The sequence below is a fragment of the Bubalus bubalis genome, chromosome 12 (genome assembly GCF_019923935.1).
Source record: "Bubalus bubalis isolate 160015118507 breed Murrah chromosome 12, NDDB_SH_1, whole genome shotgun sequence".
In the NCBI taxonomy this organism is placed as follows: Eukaryota; Metazoa; Chordata; class Mammalia; order Artiodactyla; family Bovidae; genus Bubalus; species Bubalus bubalis.
The window spans coordinates 36,430,568-36,457,163 of NC_059168.1; the positions used below are offsets into that span (position 1 = coordinate 36,430,568).

The 26,596-nt window shown below is 40.2% G+C and overlaps 1 protein-coding gene and 1 long non-coding RNA gene across 8 annotated transcripts in view; one reads left to right on the plus strand and one right to left on the minus strand.

The window, feature by feature from the left end:
* Positions 1-25,027, minus strand: LOC123464765. The gene is made up of 2 exons (XR_006639790.1): positions 24,979-25,027; positions 1-158 (listed from the first exon to the last, which is right to left on the minus strand). It is a non-coding gene; the product is annotated as an uncharacterized LOC123464765 (long non-coding RNA).
* Positions 1-26,596, plus strand: part of ACYP2 (acylphosphatase 2) — a 193,203-nt gene that overhangs the window by 111,848 nt on the left and 54,759 nt on the right. The gene's annotated exons all lie outside the window — the stretch shown is intronic.

A 26,596-nucleotide genomic window follows, 5' to 3' on the forward strand; every position in this document is an offset into this window, starting at 1 on the left:
TTTTTCTTGGTAAAATCTTCACTTTATTTTGGTTCTTTTCTTTGCCTTTGGCTAGCTGGAGAACAAGTGGCCATAGACATGGTCCATGGATTATATTCTTTTCACCCTTGGAGCAAGGAGTCCCAAAGTGGAGCACTCTGCCTCCTCTGAGCAAATGCCTGCAAATGAAAGATTTTTAATTAAGTCAATTCAGTTATTATAAATTGAATTAATCTGTAATTTTGGCATATCATGGGAAACTATTTATGACTTATGCCAGCTGACCCTCATCCAAATTTCCATGGAAATAGCCAAGTATATACTTGGACTGTTCTAAAATTTCCAGCTGCTTTAAATGTGATATTGAACCTAAGAAACCTTCTATTAGTAAAATGTATTTGAAATGTGTTCTCAGGTGCTCAAGAGGTAGGCCTAGCTTGAAAAAAATTAACTGAAAATATTCCAGGTGCAATAACCCTGGGATTTCCCTCAAATTTCTTTAATTGAAACCTCTGATATTATTGTTGTTTCTACATGAAGTCACATGGGGGAAGATACTGCAAAAAGTTCTGCAGTTTTACATTTTTTCTTCTATGAGATAGAGACTTACATCAGGAGGAGTGGAAGTAGTTATATTCTCCTGAATGATCAAATAAAATTTCTGTTCAAGAGATAAATCATATAGTACCGATTTATTCATTGAATGTATTGCTGTTAGAAGTATGAAGCTATTTCAGATGAGCTAATAGTATATGAGAGAAGCTACCTGTGTATTTTTAACAGGCCCAACAGAAGTGCAGACACCATGACGACATTGCATGCTTGGTGAACATAATGGCTGGTTGGCCATATTCATAACATTTGAGTTAATCTGTGCAAACTCACACATACTACTGCAGAAATGACTTTTGCAGGGCAGTCATTGCAGTCTGCAGCAATTACAGCATAGTACCAAACAGGATGGAACCACCAGGTGTTGATAAGTAAAATACGTTTACAGAATTAGTCATCCTGAGGTGACCCGGCCCATCACTGATGTCCTTGAGACAGTTGCAAACTTGCTACTCATTTTACCCCAGTGGTGGTGTGATTATTGGTTTCTTCCATTAATATGGGAAATAGGATTGTATCTGATGTATACTTGGTGCTTTAGGTAAAGTATACATTCAGCTCTCAGTATTCAAGTGGGATTGGCTCCCTGTGGATACCAAAATCTGAGGATGCTCAAGGCACTTATATAAAATGGTGTAGTGTTTGCATATAATCTATGCACAATCTCCTGAATATTTTAGATCATCTCTACATTACCTGCAATACCTAATACAATGCAAATGCTATGTAAATTGTTGCTGGCACATGGCAAATTCAGGTTTTGCTTTTGGAACTTCCTGGAATTAAATATATATTTCAGTCTGCAGTTGGTTGAATCTTTGGATGTAGAACTGATGGATACGGATGGCCAACTGCATAATCTGAAGTTAACTTCCTTCTTTGGCAAATCTCTGAATCAGTAATTTGCAGCCCTTTCATATACATCCTTTCTCACCATTCTAAAAATCTGCTTGTTATGAATTTATGCATTTCCAGTTTGTGATTTTTCTTTTGACTTTCTTATAGATTTTATCCTTACCATGTAGATTAAAAACTTTTTTCAAGTAGGTATATTTATCAATATTTTCCTTTTATGCCTCCAGATTTTACATAATAGAAAGATCTCCCCACTCCAAGTTAATAAAGAAGGTCTCCTTTGTTCTTATAGTATTTTTAGGATTTTATATTTTTAAAATTTAAATCTTTGCTCCTTTGGAATTTACCTGGTTGTGTAGCATGAGACATGAATCCAGCTTAATTTTATTACAAATGACTCTCCAGCTGTCTGAAGACAATTTTTTGAGTTGTTTTTCTTTTCTGCACTGATTTCAGATGCCGTATTTATCATATACCATATTCTGTATGCACTGGGGTCTATTTCTAGACTTCTTGTTCCATCCTATTAATTCACTTGTTTACTCTTGTATGTAGCTTTACATTAAAATGTGTAAACCCCTCATTTCTATTTATTTTGGGGCCTTTCCTTGCCATTTTTTAAAACTGTATTTTGATTTGCTTGTCTGTCCCTCACTCCTTTCTCAATTTTTGGCCTTCATATTGTAATTACAATAAATTTCTAAATTAGCTTAGGAAGGACAACTTGATGAGGTTGAGACATCCTATCTAAAAACTTGGTATGCTGTTCTCTTTGTCTCCTCCAGGAATGCTTTAAAATTGTATTTGTAAATCTTACATATTTCTTACATTTTTTTCCTTAGATATTTCATCTTTTACTGTTGCTATTGTAAATAGTCTTTCTCCATTTCACTTTTAAACTCATTGTTTGTTCATCTGAAATGTATTGATATCTATATATAGTAATTCTGTATCATGCTACCTTAACTAAATTTTCTTGTTTATAGTACTTTTCCAGTTGACTACATCAGATTTTCCATAATGATCACAAATTGTGATAAATTTTATTTCCTTTTCTGAATTTCTATACTTTTAGTTTCTCTCTCTTATTAACAATATTGTCTGTTAAATAATTGTGACAAGCGAACATCCTTCTTTGTTCCTGACTTTAGGGGAATGCCTTACTGTTGCCCCAGTAGTCATGATGATCACTTTAAGACCAGGGTATATTTTATCAAGATAAGAAAGTGTCCATCTAATTTCTTTATTAAATTTAAACCTATCTCTAAATAATAAAGCCTTGGTGCTGCTGCTAAGTCACTTCAGTCATGTCCGACTCTATGCGACCCCATAGACAACAGCCCACCAGGCTCCCCCGTCCCTGAGATTCTCCAGGCAAGAACGCTGGAGTGGGTTGCCATTTCCTTCTCCAGCGCATGAAAGTGAAACGTGAAAGTGAAGTCTCTCAGTCGTGTCCAACTCTTAGCGACCCCATGGACTGCAGCCCACCAGGCTCCTCTGTCCATGGAATTTTCCAGGCAAGAGTACTGGAGTGGGGTGCCATTGAGGGGTGTGTATTTGCAGTCTCCCTAGCATGATAAGATCAAAGTTCTAAAAGGAAACTGAAGACTTTTTAGTCTACCTCACTCCTATCATGAGTAATAAACTGAATCATAGTAATAAATTTTAATCACTTCCTCCAGAAGTCACAAAATTAGACTAGAAAACAAGCTGGAGCTAAAAATCATTTTATCTTAGGTCTCACACCAGTGTTCTTTTGGATACACAAAATTAACACTGAAAAATTTTTATAAATATTATTCTCCTCCGTTGTACATTTTGCTTGAGATTTTCCGGTTTATCCCTTTATTTCCATCATATTGTTGGGACCTCATATGTGCTTTGGCTCTGCATTCTTCCCCATTGCCAAGGAGCCAAGTTTATTAAGGATTTTTAGACAGTGACATAATCCCTTCCCTACTCAGAAGACCTCTGCTATTTGGTCTTCTTGGACAAAGTGTGTTGTCTTCCAAATACTTCTGGTTACTCCTGGAATTAAGGCTAAAAGCTTGTTGGAGCCACTTGAACACCTGAAAATATGCTTCAGCTGTGACAATGGCTTTAGCAAAGAGATGTGAACCAACAGATATGTCAAAAAATGCCACTGTGTCTTATATTCATTTTTAGGTGGTATTCATATTGCTGGGGAAATTAGGTCATAACATGTTTACAATCCTTAAAGGAAAAAGCAATCAGAAGTATTGTACTTATGATTTTGATGTGTCATAACTTTCATTAATAAACATCAAAATTAGTAAACATTTTATATGCTAAGAAAATTTGTATACAAATGGGAAAAATCATATCCATTTGGCAAATTATTTTCTACTGTAAAAAAGATATTAGTAGCATTTCTACCTGTGTATAGTTACTGGATTCTGGAGTCAGACTTGGGTTTGAATCCTGGCTTTAAATGAGTCCCATTTTCCTAATCTGCAAAATGGAATCAGGAATGCCTTGTAGAGTTTTATAAGGATTAAGAGAATAATGTACATGAAGTGCTTAGGAAAGTGAAACTATGATGTAGCCCTTAATGAATGAGAACTGTTATTAGTATAGCCAGTTGTTAAGGGCTATAATGGACATGGGCATTATGGAAAAACATAATGGACATGGACCAACAGACTGGTTCCAAATCGGGAAAGGAGTACATCAAGGCTGTAAATTGTCACCGTGCTTATTTAACTTATATGCAAAGTACATCATGAGAGATGCTGGGCTGGATGAAGCACAAGCTGGAATCAAGATTGCTGGGAGAAATATCAGTAACCTCAGATATGCAGATGACACCACCCTTATGGCAGAAAGTGAAGAAGAACTAAAGAGTCTCTTGATGAAAGTGAAAGAGGAGAGTGAAAAAGTTGGCTTAAAACTCAACATTCAGAAAACTAGGATCATGGCATCCAGTTCCATCACTTCATGGCAAATAGATGGGGAACAATGGAAACAGTGAGAGACTTTGTATTTTGGGGCTCCAAAATCACTGCAGATGGTGACTGCAGCCATGAAATTATTGCTCCTTGGAAGAAAAGCTATGACCAACCTAGACAGCATATTAAAAAGCAGGGACATTACTTTGCCTACAAAGGTCCATCTAATCAAAGCTGTGGTTTTTCCAGTAGTCATGTATGGATGTGAGAGTTGGACTATAAAGAAAGCTGAGCACCAAATAATTGATGCTTTTGAACTGTGGTGTTGGAGAAGGCTCTTGAGAGTACCTTGGACTGCAAGGAGATCTAACCAGTCCATCCTAAAGGAAATCAGTCCTGAATATTCATTGGAAGGGCTGATGCTGAAGCTGAAACTTCAATACTTTGGCCACCTGATGGAAAGAACTGACTCATTGGAAAAGACCCTGGTGCTGGGAAAGATTGAAGGTGGGAGGAGAAGGGGATGACAGAGGATGAGATGGTTGGATGGCATTACCGACTTGATAGACATGAGTTTGAGCAAGCTCTGGGAGTTGGTGATAGACAGGGAAGCCTGGCGTGCTGCAGTCCATGGGGTCACAAATAGTTGGACACAACTGAGTGACTGAAATGAACTGGACTGAAGGGCTATAATAAAGCCTGCTGTTTTTCTTTAAATTACATAAAATTACAGGTCATGGAACTAATATAACTATTTTGACTCAATTGATCTATAATTGCAGAACAGCTCAGTTATCAACATAACCTCCTTTCTGAGATTTAGAACTAAGACACTTGTGAGGATTTGACTGAAATCTGCCCTGGCTCTTGTTTCTTGGGAATTATATGGACAGGTATGGAAATTAACACTTAACCTAAAACATCAAGCCTAAAATTATGTTATCACCTTTTTAAAATTAAGTTTTCAGTAGCCAATTAATTTTTTCTCATTGTCCACTCAGTGGAATAAACTAGTACAAAAGACTAATATGATGCATACTCTACACATTAGAGCTAAAAAGGACTCAGGCATTTTTTGCTTACATAATCATTAAGTAATTTTGGAGTGCCTAATTTTTCCTAAACATATGTATCCTTAAGGATATATAGATGAAAAAATAAATTCCATACTGTGAAGAAGCTTATCATATGGTATCTAGGAAGGCACTTAAAAGCCACCTTCATATAATATATGCCTTCCTTAGTACCCCTAACCTTTTGGTGTGGGAAATAGTGCTCTTGCACAGTCCTGTGGAACCCTATGCTTGCCCTTATTTTAGTGTTTTATGCTGTACATTGTCTTCTATGCAATACTGTAGGCTACTTGAGGACAGGGGCCATGTATTACTCATCACAGAAAAAAAAATAGCTAAACATGATCTTGACCCTTAAAATTGATAAAAAGGGCATATAAACTGCTACCACATATAAAGAACTAACAGATATAAACTTGTATGAAATAAATTCTATGGGAAGTAGGAGGTTTCAGAGGCTATTTAGGGGAGATGGCATTTGAATTGAATTCAGAAGGAATGGTTGGATTTTCAAACATAAGAAAGTGAGGAAGAGAATCCACGATGAGGGAACATCATGAGCAAAGGCACAGAGGCAGGACTGCATATGGGCTGCTTGAGGAACAGCACGGACTCCAATGTGAGTGGACTCTGGCAAGAATGTTGGGCAGGGGCTTGACTGGAACTGCCCTTGAATGCAGTAATAAGGTGTTAAGACTTTCTTCTGTAGGCAGTGGTGTTTTTGTCTTATAACTTTATTTCTGACTGTACTGGGTCTGCGTTGCTGTGTGGGCTTTTCTCTAGTTGCCATGAGCATGGGCAACTCTCTAGTTGCAGTCCATGGCCTTACTGCAGTTGCTTGTCTGGTGGTGGAGCACAGGTTCTAGGGCACACAGGCTTCAGGAGTTGCGGCACTTGGGTTGTGGTTCCCAGGCTTTAGAGCACAGGCGCAATCACTGTGGTGCGTGGGCTTAGTTGCTCAGTGGTATGTGGGATCTTACAGATTAGGGATCTAACCCATGTCTCCTCCACAGTGGTGCAAAGATATTTGTGCAAAAGGGATTAGATCACTTTGTCAGTAGTGTGAATGATGGGAAGACAAAGATCAGATTCAAGAAGGGAAGCCTGGAGATTTCTAGTAATATAGACAAGAGATGTTGAAGTAAAAACAGAGAAAGGAAGAGAGCAATTCTGGAAACACTGTGCAAATGGACAGGTCAGACCCTGGTCTTGGACTGAGGGTTGGAGATTCCAATTTGAGTCCTTTTCTCAAAGGCGATGGCAGAAGCTCTGGAAGTGGCTAAGGTCACCTAGGGAGAGCAGAGATAAAGTAAGCTGGGGAGGCTACGGAATCTTGGGGAAGGCTTATATTTAAGGGTAAGTAAATCCAGATTTAGAAGAAAAGATATTTCAAACTTACTGAAAAGATGAGGAAAACTGTGTCTTCAGAAATAATTGGTTTGCCTAGTTTGGGGGCTTCCCAGGTGGCTTAGTGGTAAAGAACCCGCCTACCGATGCAGGGGACCCGGGTTCAATCCCTGGGTCAGGAAGCTCAGCTGGAGGAGGGCATAGCATCCCATTCCAGTATTCTTGCCTGGAGAGTCCCCATGGACAGAGGACATGGCTGAAGTGACTTAGCACTGGCACTTAGCACAGCACTAGTGTATGGCAGAGCCCTTTAGAACCCAGCTACCAGGTGTCCCGACTTACAACTCGTGCACTATTCGTTTAACACTCTAGACCCTAGTTTAATGCCAAACTGAAAAATCCAACCCACCGCCTCTTCCATCCTCATCTATTTTGGTAAGACAGACTAAACTTGAATTTTAGGATTCTGAAATTGAATCCTATGTCTCTTTTGCTTCCAGCTACCAATAGCAAAGAGAAAATTTTGCCATTGGAAAATTCAGGGCAAGCCATCCATGTGGATGCCATTTAAAATTAAAATGTGTGATATGAATTGATAGTTTGTAAAAAGTCTAATTAAATCTACCTTATGTTTCAAAGGCAGTTAGTTGATCTTATATATTATTACATGTTTTTATATCCTTCATGTTAAAAAATCTGCCATTTTAAGCTCTGAAGTATCCTTATTGTCCCAATATATCTTGTAATATACAGAAATGGAAAGATTTTGTTCATATAAGCCAAACTAAATGCTTTCTTTAGTTTTGCAGAAGATTTTGTTGCTATTAATATTGCTGTCTTCTATGGCATGTGCCAAAGGTATAGTTTGAAATTCTGTTTTTAACTCAGTGAAATATTTATATCTCAAATAAAGGGAGGGCTTAGAAGAAAGGATATGAAACTGATACAGACCATTTTAAGAAGCAAGTATATGAAGGGGCCAAGTCTCAGAAATAGCATCATCTTTGCTGAACAACAGAGTTAAGTAATATGTGAATTTTATCATTTATTTAGCTGGAAGAACCAAGCTTTGAAAATGAACTATCACAAGTCATGATTAATCAACTGTTTACAACTCAACTCTAATAAAAGTCAGTTGACAAAATGAGCAGGAGCAATATAAATACTAAAGGTTGATGTCTCATACCAAGATAAAAAATTTACCCCCAGGAAATGGATTTTAACCATTTGTGGTGTAGAAAATGATCTTATTAGAAATCTAATACATGGACTTATAGCCTACCCCCCCAAAATCTGAAACATACTTTTAAATTGGCCAATCATCTTCTCACATTAAAGTTCCAGAAAAATGGTGGTTTTTTTTTTTTTTCTTTGCTTACTTTGGGTTTCTTTTCAATTTTTGTTTTTCTTAAGTAGGTATATTCTATTAAATATGCATATAGAAAAATACGTTTCACAAGTGCACAACTCAAAGAAGCACTGAAAATTGAATACACCCATGTATGTAGCATCCAGATCAAGACAGATATCTCCAGCCCTTCAGAATCTACCATCACACTCCCTTCCAGTCATTGGGATACCAGCCCTTCCATCCTCTGCAGCTGTTGGGGAGACAGTGATCATGGGTCTCTGATATTTCTGCCTATTTTGTGAGCAGAGATACTGCCTGCCTTTGTTCAGAGTATCTCTTCAAGCTTATTTAGATAGCCTTGAAAGACAACAGAGAGTGTTTTTCTCTACAGGAAAGGGCAGTTTTGCTTAAGTCTTGAAAATATAGAAAAGTTGTATTTCTTACTATTGTCTTTTATTATACTGCTTGATGGGACTTCCCTGGTGGCTCAGATGGGAAAGAATCTGCCTGCAATGTGGGAAATCCGGGTTCGATCCCTGGGTCAGGAAGATCCCCTGGAGAAAGGAATGGCTGTAGAATTCCATGGACAGAGGAGCCTGGTGGGCTACAGTCCAACGGGACCACAAACAGTTGGATGTGACTGAGTGACTAACACTTTCATACTGTTTAATGAATTAAAGATGTCTCCCTTCAGTGCAAAGGGTAGGCATGTTCACTCCCCGTTATGAAAGATTGTGGGGCCCTAAAGTCAGGTGCCTCTCCTGTGATGCCACCAGTATGTGTGCAGGTGTCACCTGGCTTTCTTCATATTGCAAAATTAGGAAGCAGGGTCAAGAAGTCTATTGACATAGACTTTTGAGTTGTAAGGTTCTTTGTCTATGACTCAGCATCCATTAACTAGGCAGACTAAAATAATAGTTTGTAAGCAGAATAAAATCTCAGACTCTTCACTGTTCTTTGTAGAATCACTATTTCAACTTTTACCACCATAGATTTGTTTTATCTGTTTTTAAAATTCATATATAAATGGAATTGTACAGCATGTACTCCTGTGTCTGGGGCTTTCCAGATGGCTTAAGTAAAGAAATCTAGTGGTAAAGAATCTATCTGCCAATGCAGGTAGGTATAAGAGACCCGGGTTCAATCCCTGGGTTGGGAAGATCCCCTGGAGGAGGGCATGGCAACCCACTCCAGTATTCTTGTCTGGAGAATCCCATGGACAGAGGAGCTTGGTGGGCTGCAGTCCATAAGGTCACAGATTTGGCCATGACTGAAGCAACTTGGCATCCATGCAGTCTTATATCTAGTTTCTTTCATCCAAGCTCATGTTTGTGAGATCCCTTTGTAATATTTCATATAAGCAAAGTTTTAAAATTTTCTCATAGCATTCCATCATGTGACTATTTTAAAACTTACTTTCTCTGCTGTTGATGGATTCTGGGGGCAGTTCCCTCTAATAGAACTGTGCTGTTATAAACACTTCCATGCATGTCTTTGTGAATATATATGTATGTATTTCTGTTGGGTATGTTCCCAGAGCTGGATCAGAGGGTGTGCATAGATGCTGCCAATCAATTTTCTAAAGTATTTGTACCAAGCTACTCTTCCAATAGCAGTGTTCATGCATTCTGATTTTTCTGTGTATTTTTCCACCCTTGCTATTTTCTATCTTTTTAGTTTATTTTTTTTATACTGACATGCTTTTATTTTACCAACATGCAAATAAAGAAAGAAAAATATGCCAGTGGTACACTTCCAGTTTTACAGAGAAACCTCCCAAGTATTTCTGCCATTCAGAGAGAGAGATACATCAATTATTAAGTTGTTACCAGGATAAATTGTGAAGACAGTCAGAGCCACAAATTGTTGTGTGTTATTTTTCCATAAAGACAATCATTTCCAAAGTCTTCAGAGTCTGGCAAGACCAAGTTATTCAATTTTACTTCTAAAGATACAGTTTTAACAGAAACAAGTTGAAAATCATCATGAATATTCACAAAAATTTCCATATTGTACAAGAAAGAGATTAGCATTCTTTCAAATGTTCTCAACTGAAAGCAAAAGAAAACCTATACAGCCGCATCTTCCCAGTAAACAGAAACAGAGAAAGTAATAGGGTTTTACTAAATACTAGTGAAATTAAGGACACAGTATTAATCTTCCACACAATTGCATTGTTTGAATTTCTTTAAAGAACCCATCTTTCAGCAACATAGTTAGCATTTCAACTACCTTCAGTTCTCCCATCCCAATCCTAAGAAAAATATTTCTCCTTCCATCACCACTGACAAGAGAAGATACCCTTCCTTGCAGGCTCTCAGTCAATCCAGTTTTCATTCTAGGCCCATATTTTCCCTGGGTCATTTCTGCCTCTGGGCGTCTGTTCAGTTTTCTTTCTTAGGGCGGGCAGTTGCCCCAGTCTCTTCAGTTCTCCCATCCATTCATTCCACATACATCTACCTTTCTTCCAACTGTCTGGGTATTGCTGGGATGGGTGAGGGCTGGGAAGACGGCAGAGAGGAGTAAGGGCTCTGGTAGTCTCCTTACAGGGCCATCCCTCTGCCTCTTGAAATAGTAAAGACCCAAGTTAAACCGGCTCCTTGTGGCGGTCGTTTTGGCTTGTCTCAGGTCAGATTTGGAGAGGGAAATGGCAGCCCACTCCAGTATTCTTGCCTGGAGAATCCCATGGACAGAGGAACCTGGCAGGCCATGGTCCATGGGGTCGCAGAGAGTCAGACACGACTGAAGCGACTACGAACACACACACGTTAAACTGCGAAGCCTGCTTCTGCAGATGTTTCTGAGCTACCACTTTTAATAAAGAGATGGGACAGATATAAGAAAGAGAGGGAGAAAGAGAAGAGGAACTGTGCCTGCCCTGGCACTGCTGGCTCTTCATCATGTTCAGGATGAAGAAGGGAGACAAGTGAAAGTATCTAACCTTTGTATGGCTTTACTGGTTGAGGCTGAGAAAACCTGATACTTGTCAAGGACACCATCATTATCCTTGCCATGTAAATGAGTCTAACTTATCCCCTCAACCACTTGCCTGACGGTAAAAGTAGGGTTCCTGAGTGATGGTGAGGAATTGAGTTCTTTTAGAGGAGAAATACTGGAGTGGGTAGCCGTTCCCTTCTCCAGGGGATCTTCCAAATCCAAGGATCAAACCCAGGTCTCCTGCATTGTAGGGGGATTCTTTACCATCTGAACCCCCAGCAAAGCCCAGAGAAGAAATAGAAAGGTCTTTTACATGCTGACAGGAAACCTGGGTCTACCACCAATTCTGAAGATTCTTGTTTACCAAAAACTACAAAGTGGACCTAACGAGGTCTAGAAAATGTTCATCCAGCAGGGGGCAGCCTAAGGGGGTGGGTGTTGCATCCAGTTGCAGGCAGCAATAGGTGATCAGAGAAGCAGGAAGAGCAATGGGGTTGCATAAATCAGAGACCAAGCAGCCCACTGCTGTTCTCTCTTGACTTTATTTAATGCCCAGCAGTTGTCCACAGGCCATGTGCAAAGCAGAATGAGTAAAACAGGCTCTTAAACATAGCTGAAAATCCAGGTGGTAGTAACTAGACCAGAAGCCTTGGGAACAGTGTCCAAGCAGTGCTGACAAAGGCAGAGAAATCTACATTTGTTTGACTTAGAAGAAGGTGAGCCACCATGGTACCGCATGTAGTATTAACACAGGACATCAAGAAGACCATGGGGAAGTGGAGCAGCATGGCCACGAAGGTCTCAGTCGTGAAAGCTAAGAGAACTGAATGTCCACGGAAGGTGTAGAAAGGTCAGCACAAAACCAGTAAAAGGCATACCCTTGCTGTAGCCAAGGCCCAGGTCGGGCAGGAGGTGGCAGGGGACCTGTGTGGGAGTATTCCCAAGAGCAAAGGTTAGCCAGATTGCAACCCAGGGGGCCTGGGGGTCTCCACTGGTTCCCTTATCTGGAGAAGTCTAGCTCTATGGGGCGCTTTATCCAATAGGTAGTATTGCAGTGCCTTTGGCCAGAGGTCCTCTTTGATAATCTCAGCAATCCTGTCAGACTCTGGAAGGCTGTTGTCTGAAAACCAGGCAAAAAAGCCACACATGAGGTCTTGGTTCCTATAAAGGAAGACCTGGGCTTCATGACCCGGGTGCCATATGATTGGAGTGGAAAGGGAGACCACTTGGCTGGAGGGTGTGACCTCATATCCCTTCACAAGCCACTTGTTTCTGAAGTATGGGTTTCTTCGAAAAAGGAACTTGAATTTATAGCCCATCCTAGGATGTCTGAGCTCCTTCACCTCCAAACTGGCTAAGTAGCTGAATATCTCTGCATCTCTACCTCTAATCAGGGCAGATAGCTGCGGGTGGTTCCGAAAGGCAGTGACCCAGAAGCCGGGGATGTGCCGAATGACGTGCTTCCTCCACTGGAGGTAGTGTTCACGCACGCGCCTGTACCTGCGCTCCACCCGGAGGAAGGCCGGGTCAGCCTGAGCGTCCCCAGCGTCCACTTCCAGCTGGTTGGAGTCCAGGGCCTTCAGGTGGGGACCCTCACTCCGGGTTGGGGGCCCTGCGTCGTCCTTTGCTTCCTTTACCCCTCTGTGTTCCTCCACTGCTTCCCTTTCCTCACCCACCTGGCTTCTCCACTTCAACCTTCTCCTCCTGGTTCGCTGCTTCTGAGAAGATGGGGCCCCTTTCGGTCTTTGCTTCCGCAGCCTTCCGTCCAGCTGTCAGCTCAGACTCTGATCTCCTGGTGTCACAGGTTTCTAGGGCCTTCTCCCCACCAGTTTCACACTGAAAACCATTTTCCAGTCTGCCGTTGGCTGCCCCAGAGGCAGAGGTTGCTTCCCTGCCCTCCCTGGGTGGCCCGACCTCCTCTAGTCCCACTCGGGCCACTCCACGACTGTGAGCCCCAGCAATTGGGAGCTGGGGAGTAGGGCTGGAGTCCGCGGGGGCCTGGGCTGCGCCCCCCTCCTCCGGAAGCTGGAGCGGTGGGAGCGCAACAGTCTCCACGCTGCCCTCACTCACCTCCACCAGCACCTGGGTTTCCTCTAGAAGCTTCTGGCACTGCTGCGGTCCGGTTCTCCCAGGGCGTGGTCAGGAGTAGTGAAGGTATGGGCTTAGGGAGGAAGGATCCCTTGGCTCTAACAGGGACGCTCATGTAGGCCAGCCTGACCAGCTGTTTGTTGGCATCTGTTTTCCTCACAAAAGACTCATTCATGCAAACCAGTGGATTGCGCCACCCACCCTGCAGTCTCAGGAGACCCACCCTTCAGCTTCCCGATACTCACCCCTCAGTCTGTAGACACTCCGCCTCATCTAGTCTAGTTCTGTAGGTTTTGCCATCCTTTTTATTCTCATGTGTGATATTGTCACACAGTGGTTTTAATGTGCATATACCTAATGTCTGAGGAATTGAGAATCTTTCACGTGGTTTTGATTTTACCATTTGGATATCCGCTTTGTGTTAAGTCTAAGAGTCTTTGCTCCACGTTTTCTATTGCGTATTTTGTATTTTTTGTGTTGTAGGGATCCATTGTACATGCTAGATACAAATCATTTTTCAGATCTGTGTATTGCAAATATCTTTTCCCCTCTGAGTTGCTTTTTCACTATCTTGGAGAAGGAAATGGCAACCCACTCCAGTGTTCTTGCCTGGAGAATCCCAGGGACGGCAGAGCCTGGTGGGCTGCCGTCTATGGGGTCACACAGAGTTGGACATGACTGAAGTGACTTAGCAGCAGGAGCAGCAGCAACAGCAGTGATGTCTTTTAATGAACAAAAGTCTTTAATCATATATTGCAGTTTATCATTTTTCCCCTTTAGATCAGTGCTTTTTGTGCCCTGTTAAGAAATCCTGCCTTTCTATTATTGTTCTCATTTATATCTGCAGTCCATTTGGAGTTGCTTTTTGCCAATGGTGTGATAGGAAAGATTCATTTTTCCCCCATATGACTGTCTGAATGACCAAGCAGTATTTATTGAAGGGAACATCCTTTCCCCAGGCATAGGGTTTTAAATGTTTCCATTAAAAGTGACATATGTGATTGGTCAGAGCTAATCAGATGGCCTTGCCTAACTTTAAGGGGTCAGAGAAGTAAAACCTTCCCTGAGATTGCAAGGAGAAGGAAGCTGAAAATACTGGTGAGCACTGTATCACTCATCATAGACTCTAAGTTGAGTAGTGTATACAAGACCAGCAGAGTTAGGCCAAAGAAAGGAGAGAAAAGGTAATGATGAATATAAAAGGAGAAATTAATGAAAGACAATAAATAGTATCAACCAAAGATTAATAATAAAAGGAGAGAGAATAAACAATATTTGGAATGGAAAATACAGTCACAGTACTGATTTAAGGAAATATAAGAGAACATGTTGGACAGACTTACACTAGTACATTTTCAAACTTGGATGAAATATAAGAATTTATGGAAATATAACTCAACATTGAAATGCAGTGAAAAAAACTAAATAGACATAGAAATAAACAGAATCAAGGGTTAAAAAAAAAAAAAACTTCCTACAAAATTAGCATGAGGCTAAATGGTTTGAGACAAATACTTCCTTAACCTTCAAGGAACACATTACTGTGTGCCTGTGGCATGCCTACTACTATTTTAGGCTCTTAGGATATATATTATTAAACAGAACAAAGATTTCTTCACTCTTGGAGTTTCTAGCAGAGGAAAAAACAATAATAAAAAAGTTAACTATTGTAAAGTAATTAGCCTCCAATTAAAATAAATACATTTAAATTAAAAAAAGTAAAACATATTAGAAAGTGATAAGTGCTATGGATAAAACAATACATAGTGTTGAGTAAGGGAATTGAGAGTTGTGGGGGTAGGGAATTGGGAGCAGACTGTGGTTTTGAAAGGGTAGTCAGACAAAAGGGCTTCCCAGGTGGCACAGTGGTAAAGAATCAGCCTGCCAGCGCAGGAGATGTGGGCTTAATCCCTGAGTCAGGAAGATCCCCTCGAGAAGAGAATGGCAACCTACTCCAGTATTCTTGCCTGGGAAATCCCATGGATGAGAATGGCAACCTACTCCAGTATTCTTGCCTGGGAAATCCCATGGACAGAGGAGCCTGGCAGGCTACAGTCTCAGTTCAGTTCAGTCGCTCAGTCATGTCTGACTTTGTGACCCTGTGGACTGCAGCACACCAGGTTTCCCTGTCCACCACCAACTCCCGGAGCTTGCTCAAACTCATGTCCATTGAGTCGGTGTTGCCATCCAACCATGTCATCCTCTGTCGTCCCCTTCTCCTCCTGCCTTCAATCTTTCCCAGCATCAGGGTCTTTTCTAGTGAGTCAGTTCTTTGCATCAGGTGGCCAAAGGATTGGAGTTTCAGCTTCAGCATCAGACCTTCCAATGAATATTCAGGACTGATTTCCTTCAGGATGGACTGTTTGGATCTCCTTGCAGTCCAAGGGACTCTCAGGAGTCTTCTCCAACACCACAGTTCAAAAGCATCAATTCTTTGGCACTCAGCTTTCTTTATAGTCCAATTCTCACATCCATACATGACCACTGGAAAAGCCATAGCCTTGACTAGACGGACCTTTGTTGGCAAAGTGGTATCTCTGCTTTTTAGTATGCTGTCTAGATTGGTCATAGTGTTTCTTTCAAGAAGCAAGCACCTTTTAATTTCATGGCTGCAGTGACCATCTGCAGTAATTTTGGATGCCACCCCCTCCTAAAAAAATAAAGTCTCTCACTGTTTCCATTGTTTCCCCATCTATTGGCCATGAAGTGATTGGACCAGATGCCATGATCTTAGTTTCTTGAATGTTCAGTTTTAAGCCAGCTTTTTTCACTCTCCTCTTTCACTTTCATCAAGAGGTTCTTTAGTTCTTCTTCACTTTCTGTCATAAGGGTGGTGTCATCTGCATATCTGAGTCTACAGTCTATGGGATCACAAAGAGTTGGATGTGATTGAGCACAGTCAGAGGAAACCTCACTGAAAAGATTTTGGCAAAGATTCAAAGAAGAAAGGATTTAGCTCAGTGGATATCCTGGAGAGGAGCATTCTAGGAAGAAAGGGGAGCTAAATAGAAGCCTTAGGACAGGAACATGCTTAGGGTGTTCAGGGAATAACCAGAAAGAGATCAATGTGACTGAAGCAGGGTGAATGAGAGAGGCCAGATCAAGCAGGATATTACATGATATTGTAAGAAGTTTGGTTTTAGTGATGTGGGAAACCACTATAGAATTTTGGGCAGAGGACTCAAAATTGGATGCATTTTGCATTTTGCATGGCTCCTGAGTGAAGAATAGACTGTGTGGGGACAATGATAGATATAGGGAGATGTTTTAGAAGGCTATCAAAGTAATCAAGGTGAAGGTGATATTCCACAGTGGACTTGGGTAGCGGATAAAGTATGATGGTAAAGCCAGCATGATTTCATGGTGAACTGGATACAGGGTATAAGAGAAGGAAAGAAGTCAAGGATGATTCCATGAATTTTGACCTGAGCAACTGATAGGATGAAGCTGCCAGATGCAGATATAAGGGATGTTATGATGGAAGAGACCTTTGCAGGAAAATCAGAAGTTGCTTTTGGACATGTTAAGTTTGAGATGACTTTGGATGAGAGTTGAGATAACAAGTGGGCATTATGAGACTGGAGCACAACAGAGGTCTAGGGTGGGGATACACACTTGGAAGTAATCAGCACAGATATTTAAAGCAATATTTAAAGCTGGATGAAATCACTAAGCATGTGAGTAGCAATAGACCAAGCCCTAGGGGCTCCAGAATTAGAAGGTCAGGAAGAAGGGGAAGAACCAGCAAAAGAGACTAAGGGGAGACCAGTGAAGGAGGAGAGAATCTGAAAACATGCAGTATGCCGAAAGCCACATGTGTAAAAGAAAGTTCAACTGTGTGATGTGGTGCTGATGGGTCAAGTAAGATGAGAATTGACCAATGGGTTTTACAACAAAAGTGATGAAGGTCAGAATAGATTTTAAGGGGAATGGGAGGAAAGAAATTGGAGACAGTGAATATTGATATTCTTTTGAGGAATTTGCCCAAAAGGGAAATAAATGGAGTCATCACTTGACAAAAACTGTTTTGGAGGAGTGGTGGGGTGACAGCTTGGCTGTAATGGCTTTTTACATTTTTTAATTTATTTTTTGGCTGTGCTGGGTTTTCGCTGCTGTGTGGGCTTTTCTCTCATCGTGCTGAGCAAGGACTGCTCTCTGGTTGTGATGCGCAGACTTCTCATTGCAGTGGCTTCTCTTATTGTAGAGCACAGGCTCCCAGGTGCACGGGCTTCGGTAGTTGCGGCTCGTGGGCTCTAGAGCACAGGCTCGATAGTTGTGGCCCACAGGCTTAGTTGATCTGAGGCATGTAGGTCTGAATCCCTCCTTGGCCAGGGATTGAACCCACATCTCCTGCACTGGCAGGTGGATTCTTCACCACTGAGCCACCAGGGATGCCCTGTCATGTCTTTAAGAGAAAATCCAGAAGGGAGAAAGTGAAAATAGCAAGTATATATGACTCTTGAAGTTTTGCTCGAAAGAAATGGGATGATGGCTGGTGGAGAAAGTGGTTCCAAAAAAGGTTTTTAGAATGGGAGAAAAAGAAGTTTGTGTGCCTGCTGACTCAAAATTGGATGCATTTTGCATTGTGACAATGTGAGTGATTCAGCAGCGGGCAAAAATTAATGATGTAGGAGAGAGACAGGAGAATCATTGGAGGGATGTCCTTGAATAGGTGAGAGCAGATGGAATCTAGTGCCGAAGTAGAGGAGGAAAAGTCAGCCTTTAGTAGGAACATGACAAGGTCACTGTGGGAACCAGCAGGAAGGCAAAGTATGAGGGTGTAGATGCTGTTTGGTGGGTAGAAGTGATGATGGAATCGATGAAATTCTCTTCACATCGCTTCTGTGTACTCAGTAAAGGAGAAAGCAAGATTCAATTCAAGTGAGAGAGGGGATGAGGTAAGGGGCAGAAGGATTCTGGGAAGAGACAAGTAGGAAATACTTGTCTGGAGGATCGAAGAGTAACAGGACGATGACATGTGCTGTGATTGTCAAACAGCATTAAGATCATGAATTTGAATGAGGCACATCAGTGTAGTTGTGAATTTTTCTGCAACCACATTCAGTTTACAGGTGCAGCATGAAGAAGCAGAGCTGGATTTAGAACTGAAGCATGAAGGGCAAGAGAATGATTATAATCATGGATCTGAGAATCTAAGCTAGAGCAATAAAAGACATAGGAGTGGGGGCAGTGAAAAGGTGGCCTGATCAATGGATCACAATACCCAGGAAATCGAAGGGTCCCTGGGGTCAAGTACCAAAGGAAGCTACAAGGATGAGAGACAGTGGTCTCAGAGTGGACTGCAGGAGATGGTTAGGACTTGACTCCTCCATCCAACTAGGCCTCTAATGAGGCACCTTGAGGACAAGGTCATTGTAGGGGAGGATGTCAGTGAACCAAGAGGCCTGGGTGGGAAGGATCACCAATGTGCATACTGAAATCACCGAAAGAAATGAGACTAAGCCAGTAGCTAGAATCCTTGAGAAATGAGGGGGAATGACATGAGCAGCAAGCATGCACGGCATTAGGTGATCTAAACTGATGTCAGGAGATTTAAAGCTGGGTCTGTATTTTAAGGTTAATTATCTAACATCACCACCTTTGGCTAAATTAGTTAGAAGGCAGGTACCTTTAGAATTTCATATTAACGTCACAGAGCCTATATTATATATATTTCCTTAAAGTGTTCAGAAGAAAGTCACATATATTAGCTGATCAAAAATAAGAAATGTGTATGTTTTTTTAATTGGAAAATTAGTAGTGATAACATTCTTTGAGTTCAGTGTGAAATGTTATTCTCTTTGGGGGTCTTTTATTTTTCTTGTGTCCTACAGTATGGACTAGAAACTGCTGAAAAGAACAAAATATGATTTTTATTTGGGGCTTGAAACACTCTGACTATAAAAATTTTTTTTAAGATGAGTAAAGAGAGCTAGTGGGCTTCCCTGGTGGCTCATAAAGAAGCTGCCTGCCAATGCAGGAGACACAGGTTTGATCCCTGAGTCGGGAAGATTCCCCTGTAGAAGGAAATGGCAACCCACTCCAGTATTCTTGCCTGAGAAATCCCGTGGACAGAGGAGCCTGGCGGGCTACAGTCCATAGGGTTGCAAAGAGTCGGACGTGACTGAGTGACTAAACAACAACAAAGAGAGCTGGGACAAAATCTCAACTAGAGACAGGAAGAAGAAAGGGCAGGGGGTGGAAAAGAGAAAGGATAGAAAAGAAGAAACATGAGTAAAGAAAGAAGGTGGCTTTTTGAGGGGAGTACAGTTTAGCTACAAATCTGCACATCATCGAATTGTGAAGTATTTAAATTTTCTGGGAAACAGAAACAGCATGATGTTTCCAAAAACTAAACTTAATATAAGATGAATGAAGAGAGCCTGTGAATTGTATAGTCTTATTTTTCTTTGACTCCTCAAATATTGTTGTTTGGTTCTTAGTTGTTTTGAAAGGAATCTCTTTCTTGACCTAAATTCTTTAAACAAGTGTGTTTGTTTAGTGACTTAACATACAGAAATATTGTTCTTCAGGCTAGGCCACCCAGTTTGGAAAGCCAAGGGCATCAGTGCATTATGTTAAAGACTCAAAAGAGCATTGGTACACAAGAGAAGGAGATGTACACTTTGTTAATTTCCTCTGTTTCCCAGAGAAAGACCATTAAACTGTGTTTGCAAAGGACATGGTAAAAAAGAAGTTTTGAGTGATTAACCAAGTAGCTTTGTAGCTGCGGTCATCTCTGCTGCCTCTTAGAACTAGCATATAAATATAGAGAAGTAGGGAGAAAATATCTGAGTTAACAGGGTGTGGGTAATGATTTACCCTGGGAAAGTTAATCATTATGATTTAGTAGTTTTCTACCATTATAGCACCGACAGAAAGCAAATATACATTCCAGTGCCTAATGAAACTGTAAAGAGGCTGGGGTCTGTGTACGGTGGCGGGTAGAGCTAGATGGCCGGGGGAACCAAATCAGCCAGGGACACACAGAGCCATTTCAAAAATTTTAAATGTGAGTCAAAACACTATATAAAATGTTAATAATATCTAAATGTTAAACATACATAATCATTCTAGACTGAGATAAATTAAAAATAATGAAACTGATACTATAACAAATGAATGAAATTTAGTTAATCATGAAAATTGAAATAATTTTATTGGATCTTTTAAAAAATAGTGTGATTTTAAAGAGCAAAGTCCACTGACGGTGTCATCATTGCAATACAAGTGTAGTTTTGGGGCTGAAATTTCCAGCAGGTTTAAAAACTCAGACTCTATACTAGTTGCAGAATGGTGAACAGAGTTTTGCTCTAATTGCTGTTAGCATTTTCTTCTTAGCTGTTATTTTAAAATAATTTCTCTTTTTTATTTTTTTCTTAAGGAACAGCAATATTTTTATGCTTTAGCATATTATATTCTCACTGCATCCTATGAACTAGATACTATTATTAACCTCATTTTACAGATAGGCAAACTGAGGCACAGAAATAACAAGTAATTCGCTCATAGACACATTGTTGTTGTTGTTCAGTCACTCAGTTGTGTCCAGCTCTTTGCGACCCCATGGACCGCAGCACACCAGGGTTCCCTATCCTTCACTATCTCCACAGTTTGCTCAGACTCATATTCATTGAGTTGGTGAAGCTGTCCAACCATCTTATCCTCTGTCGTCCCCTTCTCCTCCTGCCCTCAATCTTTCCCAGCATCAGGGTCTTTTCCAATGAGTCAGCTCTTCGCATCAGGTAGCCAAAGTACTGGAGTTTCAGCTTCAGCATCTGTCCTTCCAGTATTTTTATTCAGGGTTGATTTTCTTTAGGATTGACTGGTTTGATCTCCTTGCAGTCTAAGGGACTCTCAAGAGTCTTCTCCAGCACCACAGTTCGAAAGCATCAGTAGACATATAGTAAATTACAAAGTTGAGAAATGAACCCAGATAACCAGACTCTAAAGCTCATTCTGTTAAACACTACAGGGTATACTCTGAACTTTTCTCAGCCTCAGTTTTCTCATCTATGAAATATGGTCAATAAGTCTTCTCTCTAGTGGTGATTGTAACAATTATAATGTGGAGCTTGCGTAGGGAAGATGTTGGTGCTGCCTTTATCGGTTTCTGAATTGTTTAATTTCTTATAATGAGCATGAATTATTCATGTATTTTTTAATCAAGAAAAATATGTTAAGGCCTATCAGAGTGTCTGGCACAGAGAGGCACCCAATAAAGTCATTATTATGTCTGAAAGCAAAGTCAGAGTTTCCATTTAACTCAATAGGGATTTGTCATCTCCAGAAGCTCAGGTTCAAAGGGAAGAAATAAGATAGGGGAACAGCTAGAGGAGAATTCAGGTTACAGGTTTTTACTTGCCATTGAGTAGAGCTTGTACATCTTGAAGTAAGGACTGAGAACCAAGGGGAGGGACAGAGTGTTGGTTGAGGCAAGTGGGAATTAACGATGGAGCAAAGTCCCAAGGAATTTGGGGTGGGGGGTGTCCTTGGATGAATTAACTTATTTTGGAGAAGATTAACAGTGACCTGTTAGTTGATAGGCCCCATTTTCTTTTTTTTTTAATTAGTTTTTATTGGAGTATAGTTGCTTTATTCCAAGGCCAAATTTGTCTGTTAAAGCAGAGACCTTACTTTGCCAACAAAGGTTCGTCTAGTCAAGGCTATGGTTTTTCCTGTGGTCGTGTATGGATGTGAGAGTTGGACTGTGAAGAAGGCTGAACGCCGAAGAATTGATGCTTTTGAACTGTGGTGTTGGAGAAGACTCTTGAGAGTTCCTTGGACTGCAAGGAGATCCAACCAGTCCATTCTGAAGGAGATCAGCCCTGGGATTTCTTTGGAAGGAATGATGCTAAAGCTGAAAGTCCAGTACTTTGGCCACCTCATGCGAAGAGTTGACTCATTGGAAAAGACTCTGATGCTGGGAGGGATTGGGGGCAGGAGGAGAAGGGGACGACTGAGGATGAGATGGCTGGATGGCATCGCTGACTCGATGGACGTGAGTCTCAGTGAACTCCGGGAGTTGGTGATGGACAGGGAGGCCTGGCATGCTGTGATTCATGGGGTCACAAAGAGTCGGACACGACTGAGCGACTGATCTGATCTGATAGTTGCTTTATAATGTTGTGTTAGTTTCTATTGTACAGAAAAGAAGCCCCATTTTCTAAGGTAATAAAAATACCATTTTGGAAAATGAGAAGGGAATTTAAAAATAAATCTATGGTTTTCCTTATTTATCTACCTGGTTCTGGGGGCCGTGAGAATAAGTTTTTTGAAGAGAACACATTAGTTTATTTTTCCATTTGTGGCTTGCAATGGTGGAATGATCGCTGGCAAAAGAATATCTTTTCAAGCAGCTTCCCTTGGTGTAGGTCAGGGGGCAGCAAGAGGAGTTATTTCTGCAGCTGGAAAAAAGGTTCAGAGCTGTCTTCCTGGAGTCGGCTCTCATTTCATAGTCTAAAATAGATGTGAAATACTGTGCTATTTGGGAATCAGGGCCTATTCATTCTAAGCACATCTGTTGGTAGCTGTTGAAATTCAAATAAAATCAAATAAAGTCCAAGTAATGTTCTTGCTATACTTATCAATTTCAAGGAGTGTTAAAAAACACATATACAGAAAACCTACACTCCAGTCACTGACAACTAAGACCCAACTTGGAAAGCTTTGGTTTTCTGCCAACCATAGCTACTTTGAACCTGCGCCACCACATTTTAATTCCTTTAAAATGCCCCTTCTTCCCTACTTGAACTTTTCAACTGAGATTCATTTTCATTGCAGAAGTTTAAATATGAACTGTATCAAATAGTTCGGTATTTTGATTCTGATGATTCCACAGCCTTCAGTAGTGAAATGAGGTGGTTGGACTACTAAACTCATAAAGACAAGATTGAATGAATGCATTTTTCTCTGTCTTCTCTCTAATTTTAGTAAATAAAAAATTTCAGTTAAGTGCTGTGATTAAGGAAACTTGGTATCTCTATCAATTTATACATGACTCCAATCCGTAAGGGATTTAAGGCATCTTTAAAAAGGCAAACACAAGACAGAAAAATAAGGGAAATTCCTTTTTTCAATTAAGCCATGACTCTGATAACAAGATCTGACCTATCAAATGTATTGAAAGAAATAGAGTCATTTTAAGGTTGTGAGTTGTAGTTTTTTTAAAAAAAGTTAAAATTTTGATTAGTGTTTCAGGTACCGTATTTATATGTCTTTACATGGGAGTTTACAGTGTTCCAAGTAGGTATAACACCCAAGTACTACATGAATTATCTCCTTTAGTTTAGACCTCATAATTACCTTATGAAGTATTATTATTTCCATCTAATAGATAAAATAAATTTCCAAGGTTTACAAATAAGTAATTTGCCCAAAGTCACATAACTGAGTCAGGATTCAAATCCATGTCTGTTATTCTGAGTTATTAACTCAAAAAACTATGGAAAATTCTTCAAGAGATGGAACTACCAGATAACCTGACCTACCTCCTGAGAAATCTGTATGCAGGCCAAGAAGCAACAGTTAGAACTGGACATGGAACAACAGGCTGATTCCAAATCGGCAAAGGAGTACGTCAAGGCTGTATATTGTCACCCTGCTTATTTAACTTACATGCAGAGTACATCATGCAGAATGCTGGGCTGGATGAAGCATAAGCTGGAATCAAGATTGCTGGAAGAAATATCAATAACCTCAGATATGCAGATGACACCACCCTTATGGCAGAAAGTGAAGAAGAACTAAAAAGCCTCTTGATGAAAGTGAAAGAGGAGAGTGAAAAAGTTGGCTTAAAGCTCAACATTCAGAAAACTAAGATCGTGGCATCTGGTCCAATCACTTCATGGCAAATAGATGGGGAAACAGTGGAAACAGTGTCAGACTTTATTTTTGGGGGCTCCAAAATCACTGCAGATGGTCACTGCAGCCATGAAATTAAAAGACACTTACTCCTTGGAAGGAAAGTTATGACTGACCTAGACAGCAAATTAAAAAGCAGAGACATTACTTTGCCAACAAAGGTCCATCTAGTCAAGGCTATGGTTTTTCTAGTAGTCATATATGTATGTGAGAGTTGGACTATAAAGAAAGCTGAGTGCCGAAGAATTGATGCTTTTAAACTGTGGCATTGGAGAAGACTCTTGAGAGTCCCTTGGACTGCAAGGAGATCCAACCAGTCCATCCTAAAGGAGATCAGTCCATTGGAAGGACTGATGCGCAAGCTGAAACTCCAATAGTTTGGCCAGCTGATGTGAAGAACCGACTCATTTGAAAAGACCCTGATTCTGGGAAAGATTGAAGGTGGGAGGAGAAGGGGACAACAGAGGATGAGATGGTTGGATGACATCACCAACTCAACGGACATGAGTTTGAGTAAACTCCGGGAGTTGGTGATGGACAGGGAAGCCTGGTGTGCTGCAGTCCATGGGGTTGCAAAGAGTCCGACATAACTGAGCGACTGAACTGAACTGAAATCTAAATTATGCCTTATACACGGGAGGCTGTGAAAGAGAAGATCAAGGACTATAAAAATAAATACAAATATACTAGAAGTTACAAAAAGTAAATTCACATGAAAAAGGAGACATTTGTCCAAATTCAGGCAAAGTTTTAAAGCAAGTATTATGGTGAAAATACAGCATAAGGAAGACAAACAGTATCAACAGCACAGAACAAGGCTCCGCAGACAAAGGTGTGGCAGAATCACACACTCGATTCTCAAGGTGTGTCCTCGTGTTCTCTAGTGCCTTTGGGAAACATGAGTGCTCTCTGTAGGGTTCTGGAGCAGTAGAAGATCCTTACTGTAGGAAGCTTAATAACTTACCATTTGACACTAATACTCCTAGTTTCTTCTAACTCTGTGCTTCCATCTGTATGTTGAAAAATACAACCAATGTTAGAATCTGTAATGTTTAATAATTAGTATTGTTCACCTATTAGTATAGGGGTTTCCTTATTCCTTCTCAATTTACAGAAAAATTATTACCCATGATTCCACTATTCTTTGTCAATAGTGATTTCCATTGTTGCCTTTTTTGATGTGTATTGTAAAGCAGAATTATTATTTGACTCCTTCCACCATTAAATAATAACATTTTTAAGTTTTCATAATTACAATTCTAATGACTGTATAACAGTCTATTGAATTGTTATTTATATTGGGCATTTTTTTTGTTTTTAGTATTTTGCTATTATAAATATCCAAGAAATGATTAATGTATACAGTTTACTTGTATTTCTTCACAAGTGAATTGTATGTTTATATACTTTGACTATTTATCTCTTGAGGTTTTAACATTTTTGAAAATTTGAGTAAGTTCTTTATATATTATATATACTACTGTTTCTATCATGATCAATACAGATACTTCCAATTATATTTCTCTTCTTTTAATTTTGTTAGTTTTTTATGTTAGAACCATTGTTTTACTTGATGTTGTTGAGCTATTTATTTTTTCCTTTGTGATTTTCTTTACTGCCCTAAGCTTTTCAAAGATACTATTCCTCTAAAGATTTCATTAATATTTTATTTTTTTCCTCATAGCTCTGCTAAGAATTAAAGCTAATATTTACTCTTTTTAATCCACTAGAGGCTTACTCTTGTAATGTGTTATAAGAGCTTATCTAAATCACTTTTTGTTTTGTTTGTTTGCCAGTTACCCTGGCAATTATTAAAGCATAATTAGGCAATTATGAAATAGAATTAACAAGTGGTGCTGGGAAATCTGGTCAACCACTTGTAAAAGAATGAAACTAGAACACTTTCTAACACCATACACAAAAATAAACTCAAAATGGATTAAAGATCTAAACGTAAGACCAGAAACTATAAAACTCCTAGAGGAGAACATAGGCAAAACACTCTCTGACATACATCACAGCAGGATCCTCTATGACCCACCTCCCAGAATATTGGAAATAAAAGCAAATATAAACAAATGGGACCTAATTAACCTTAAAAGCTTCTGCACATCAAAGGAAACTATTAGCAAGGTGAAAAGACAGCCTTCAGAATGGGAGAAGATAATAGCAAATGAAGCAACTGACAAACAACTAATCTCGAGAAGATACAAGCAACTCCTACAGCTCAACTCCAGAAAAATAAATGACCCAATCAAAAAGTGGGCCAAAGAACTAAATAGACATTTCTCCAAAGAAGACATACAGATGGCTAACAAACACATGAAAAGATGCTCAACATCACTCATTATCAGAGAAATGCAAATCAAAACCACTATGAGGTACCATTTCACACCAGTCAGAATGGCTGCGATCCAAAAGTCTACAACTAATAAATGCTGGAGTGGGTGTGGAGAAAAGGGAACCCTCTTACACTGTTGGTGGGAATGCAAACTAGTACAGCCATTATGGAGAACAGTGTGGAGATTCCTTAAAAAACTGGAAATAGAACTGCCTTATGATCCAGCAATCCCACTGCTGGG